This window comes from Sarcophilus harrisii, chromosome 2 (assembly GCF_902635505.1).
Source record: "Sarcophilus harrisii chromosome 2, mSarHar1.11, whole genome shotgun sequence".
NCBI classification, from domain to species: domain Eukaryota; kingdom Metazoa; phylum Chordata; class Mammalia; order Dasyuromorphia; family Dasyuridae; genus Sarcophilus; species Sarcophilus harrisii.
In genome coordinates this window covers 194,016,517-194,022,516 of record NC_045427.1, presented here as the reverse complement: position 1 = coordinate 194,022,516, position 6,000 = coordinate 194,016,517, and positions in this window count along the sequence as shown.

The window sequence follows — 6,000 nt, the reverse complement described above, 5'->3', positions numbered from 1 at the left end:
ATAATTCATTTCCTGCATGTGGAAAGCATTTTTTACCATGAGTCTTTTGGAATTATCTTGCATGATTGTATGCTGAAAAAATCCAAGTCAATCATAGTTGATCGATGTATAATCTTACTGTTACAAGGTACAATGTTCTGGTTCTGCTCACTTCACTCAGCATCCATTCATGTAAGTCTTTCCAGGTTTTTCTGAAGTCCACCTATTTATCATTTTGACATTCATATACTATAACTTGTTCAGTCATTCTCCAATTGATGGATATCTCCTCAATTTCCAATTCCTTGCCACCACAAAAATAGCTGCTATAAATGTTTTTGTACATTTAGATACTTTTTTCCCCCTTTTTTATAATCTCTTTGGGATACAGATCTGGTGGTGATATTGTTGGATCAAAGATTATACAGTTTGACTGCTCTTTGGGTGTAGTTACAAAGTGTTTTCTAGAGTGCTTGGATCAGTTTACAACTCCACCAGCAATGCATTAATGTCCCAATTTTCTCACATCTTTTACAATATTTATCATTTTCCTTTTCTGTCATATTAGCCAGTCTGACAGATATGAAGTGGTACTTTGGAGCTGTATAAAGTTGGCATCTTGAAGAGGGGAAGGGAAAAGTGAGAGGATATCTAGAGTTGAACTTCATTCCTTCTAGAACAAAAAATATTTTTAATTTAATACTTAAATTTCAGAGAATTCAAAGTTATTTGAAGCAGGAATAAAATATCCTTTTCTATCTAAGGGGAAAGCAGTGAGAGAGGTGGTATGATGTTATGAAGAAGTCATTAAACTTTGAGCCAGGAGTTCTGGATTTGTGTTCCAACCCTAGCACTTACAGACTGTGTCATTTTATTAGTTTATCAACAAGCATTTATGCAGTGTCTATTATATACCAGGTACCATACTAGATATTAGAGATCCAAAGCCCAAACAGTTTCTGTCCAGAAAGATATTATAGGAGTCAGTCTATACATAAGTAGACTTAGGGTATATACAAAAGAGATACAAGGTAAGTTGGGGGAGGATGGGTTTATTAGAACTAGGAATAGGATCAAGTAAGGTTTCATGATGGTGGTTGTGCTGAATTTTGGAGGAAATGAGGAATTCTAAGAGGCCAAGATAAGGAGGGAACAATGCGTGTGCAAGACAAGAAGGATGAGCAAGAACGGCTGGATCATTGAGTTCTGATGTCTGATATAGCTGGAAAGTCAATATAAAAAGCTTTAAATCTGTGAACCTTATTTCCCTAGAAAATGAAGCTGATGTATCTCCTGCCTACATCACTAGGACTCTTGTGAGAATTAAATAGAGTCATTTGTGATGTATTGGAAAGAATGTGGAACTTGAAGTTAGGAGCCTTGAATTTGAATTTTTCTTTTTCCTCATAGTTTGTGTGATGGTCAGCAATCACTTCAGTCTCTGGGTCTTAGAGTCTTCATCAGTTAAAATGGTTTTGTACTTAATGACCTTTCTTTTGGCCCTAATATTCTATGGATCTGTAGATGAGGTAATGTCATGTGACACCTTGTAAGTGGAAAACACTAAATGCATGTGAAGAAGTTCATATCATTATCTTAACCCTCTTAGCCCTGGGGGCCTAAGGGCATCAAGAGTTTGGAGATGCATTGTATGTTGCAACTGGTTTACAATTGGGTGTTAGCCAATGGTTTCACTTAGTGAAAGGGAATGTGTGGAGAGGAGTGGTTGATGCCTCGGGAGATACAAGGTGTGAAACAGCAGAGGGAGGGAATGTGTTTTTAAGAACAGGAAGGCAGAAGAAGAAAGAAATAGGAGATTGAAGAAAGGGATTGAGACAAATGAGTCACTGAGACAGAGCTGAAGCAATTCAGCAAATACCACTGTAATAAAGATGTTGGCTCTCCACCAAATGGGCATTGGGCCCAAAGCTGAGGTGATAAATAGAGTGGTATGATGATGGCCCAGGGGAGTGATACCTGCAGAGTCCCAGAACCTGATTCAGAGGGGTTTGCCTGACTTTGTCCTATATGGCTGTCTCAGCCTGTGAGCAAAATAAATTAGAAGAAACAAGATCTAGATGTAGGGAACTCTCAGGCCATCTTGCCCACTCTCCTCATTTTACAGATGAGGAATTGAGGTCCAGGGGTTGTCACTTTATCAAGTTCATGCAGTTGCTAGGATCTAAGGAGTTATGATCGTAGCTCTAAAGTTGTTACCTCTCTTTTGAATATCTTTGGAAAAGGCTCAAATCCTATGCCTAAGAAAAAGACTTCTTAGGAACTTTGATGAGTCAGATTTCTGGGGGACTCTCTTGAATCTACTTGAACTGAACAATTCATCCCCCAATAATTGTTGTTTGTCCTTCGTTTTCAAATAGGTGATGTCAAATGATATCCCCTCACACCAGAGGTGCTAATCCTTCCTAAACATCCCATATACTTTTTCACTAATAATAATAATAAGGATCTAAGGGTTATGAAAACATACAATACCTTGCTCTAATAAATCTCCTGAGCACAAAGAATCAAGTGACTTTTTCTCTAGAATTCTCATATTTCAGTTTTATTAAATATAAGCTCAATTTAATTACTATCAACATGGATTTTTTTCAAGTGTTTATGTGCAACTTCCTGTACTGAGAAGAAAGGAAAACAGTTCATGTCCTCCTGAAGCCTACATTCTACTAGGTTTTAGTAAATAGATAATCAATGTAGGATAATAAATATAGGATAAATACAGGATGGTTTGAGGAGAGAGCATTAATAATTAGAAACAAAAATTTCTAAGGCCATACAAGGATAATTTCTGTATTTAATTTAATTTAACAAACATTTGAGAAATACCAACTGCATAAACTTAATACGAAGAAATAACAATTGGGTTAGGTTTTGGGGATACAATGATGAAAAATGACCTGGCCCTTGGTATCAACTAGTGGCAGCAGTAGGAGCAATGAGAGAAGTTATAGAAAGTCAGAATTTGGCTTAGCATAGGGAAACTTTTCCTGAACTCTAGAACTGTCCAAAAATAGAATGGTCTGTCTTGGGAGGAGGGATGGAGTGAAGAAAAGAGAAAAGGAGGGAGGAAGGGAAGGAAAGGAAAGGGAAAGGAGAGAGAGAGAGAGAAAGAGAGAGAGAGAGAAAGAAGGAGGAGGAGAAGGAGGAGGAGAAGGAGGAGAGAGTGAGCGAGTTCCCCCTCCCTAGAGATTTTCAGGGGAAAGCTGGATATTCATCTGTTGAGGATGTTTATGAGACAGTTCCTGTATGGGTACAGGGTGGACCAGATAATCTCAGAGGTCCCTTCCTATTGTGTGATCTTGTGATTCTATGAAAGATCAAGGCAAAGTACTTCTTGAAAACAGATCTAAGTTTTAGAGGAGGGAATAATGAAAACAAGAGAAGATAGCATCCATCTGAGTCAGCTGTCTATTAGCTCCCCTCTCACACTCAAAGGACTTCCTTTAAATATAAGTGCTATAAAAAAGGGAAAAGAGTCCACATGTACAAAAATGTTTATAGCAATCTTTTTTGTAGTGTCAAGGAACTGGAAACTGAGTGTTTGCCTCTCAGGTGGGGAAATGGCTAAATCAGTTATGGTATATGAATGTTATAGAATATTATTTTTCTGTAAGAAATGGTCAGCAGGATGGTTTCAGAGAGGTCTGGAGATATTTACACGAACTGATGATAAGTGAAATGAGCAGAACCAGGAGATCATTGTACACAGAAACAATAAGATTATATGGTGATCATTTCTGACAGATGTGGCTCTTTTCAACAGTGAGTGATTCATGCCAGTTCCAATGGTCTTGTGATGGAGAGAGCCATTTGCATCCAGAAACAGGACTATGGGGAATTGAATGTAGATCACAAGATAGTATTTTCACTTTTGTTGTTGTTTGCTTTTGTTTTGTTTTCTTTCTCATTTTTTTCCTTTTTGATATGATTTTTTTTTGTGCAGCATGATAAATGTAGAAGTATGTATAGAAGAATTGTACATATTTAACATATATTGGATTAGTTGGTGTCTAGGGGAAGGGATGGGGGGAAGGAGGGAGAAAAAAATTTGGAACATAAGGTTTTGCAAGGGTGAATGTTGAAAATTATATATGCATATTTGAAATTAAAAAGTTGAATTGAAAAATTGATTGAAAAATTGAATTGAAAAATAAATATAATATAAAAATAAACATAAATGCTAACTAGCACTGGAAACTTTTGTTGCTTTTAAAAAGAGCCTTCTGAAAAATTGCTATATTGGAAAGTAAAGTCTTGATGGATTATCAAGATCAATATATGAGGAACCCTGTCTTGCATTCCTCCTCATATTCCCAGTGGCTTGTCATTCAGTCATGAGCAGAAATTCTGTTTTATTCTAGAAGCCACTTTATTGCTTCAGTGGCTATTTTCTTCATTTGAGCTGTACGGAGTATTAAGGAGGACTGTCACCTCTGGTGTGAGGTAAATCCTTTTCATTCACCTTAGGTGTCCACCTTATTCACTAATCTGTGGCTACTTAGAGCCATAACATGTCCAGGGCCACACCAGTAAACCGTCTCAGCAAATAGACTAAACCGGGTTGAGTGTAACCAATAGGCCTGAGTTAGCAGGGGGTAGACTCCAAGTGTGTGAAGACTTTTCCTATCACATCGGGCAGATTAGAATGATTTGTTCCAACAGCCATGTAAGTGGCTGAAGCAGGTATTGTGGAGATCTTAGAGCTTGTTGGTCAGTCATTGACGATACCAAGGATATCTACTGCATAACTGACTATCACCAGTAATCTTGATTTTTGTCCTGCCACTTTAATGGCTCTGGAAGAGAAAGTGAGGCTGACAACTTTGCGGTACTCTGCCTCACTTAAGTCCAATTTGTGCACAAGTCAAGAGATGACTCCATAATGTCATTGGTCCTCTTTGAAAATGAAAGATAAATATCACATCTCTTCACCTAGACAGAAGGCATTTGTTGGAGGGTACTCCAGCATCCTTCTATCTCCAGGCCATTCTACTTTTTGTTAACTGTTAGCAAACTTTTCTTTACAAGAATTTGAAATTAGCCTTTTTCACACTCATTGATCCTAGTTTTGCTCTCTATATGGCCAAATAGAAAACATTTAATATCTCTTCCACACAATGACCCTTCAAATAAATTGTTCAGCATCATTTCTAATTCCACCTCAAGTCTTTTCTTCCCCAGGCTACACATCCCTAGTTTTTCAATTGGTCCTTTTGAGATATGGCTCTGAGTCTGCCAACTGTACTGATTCCTCTCCTCAAATGGACTGCTCATAATTGAATAAAGCATTTTAGATGTGGTCTGATAAAAGCAACAGGTTAATCTCCCATTCATTCTGTTGTATTTTGAGATGAAAGTTCCATAGTTGTTGTTGTTTTTATTGAGCCCATATATCTTTGGCTAGTAGCTGTAGCGAATTAATTCGCTAAGCTAACATAAATAGAATCCAACTTCCTCTAAGTCTATATTATTTTATATTCAGAAAGACACCTCCCTCTTTTCATTACCATGATGCCCACAGGCATTGTTCCTCCTCTCCCTCTTCAAATGTCCCTTAAGCACTGGTGTTAGTTATTGCCTACACATTATAAAATCATTGTCAGATGTCCTTTGGATGCCCAGTACAAGCTCCAGAAGTTAGAATTTTGGGAGAGTGAAAGAAGAGAGGAATTGAAGGATACTTATGTGTCAGTCACTTGGTTCATCCTCTGAACTTGTTCTTTTCTGGTTTGAGCTTTCTGTTAGGTTTGTCTTCTTTCTTTTGGTATCTGTTAAATCCTACCAGCTTGCCTCTTCAGCATTCTATCTTCTCTCTATTTATACTTCTTAAAATTAATGTTTTTGGAAAATAATGAGTTTTAAAATTTAAAGTTGAATCTGTTAAGGTTATTTCTTCTGGTAAATTTAATTCTTAGTTAGTTCTATAACAGAATGTTTTGGAACTCTCCCCTCATTAATGTAACCTAGTATAACATTAAGTTTTTTGACTACCATGGCCAACTT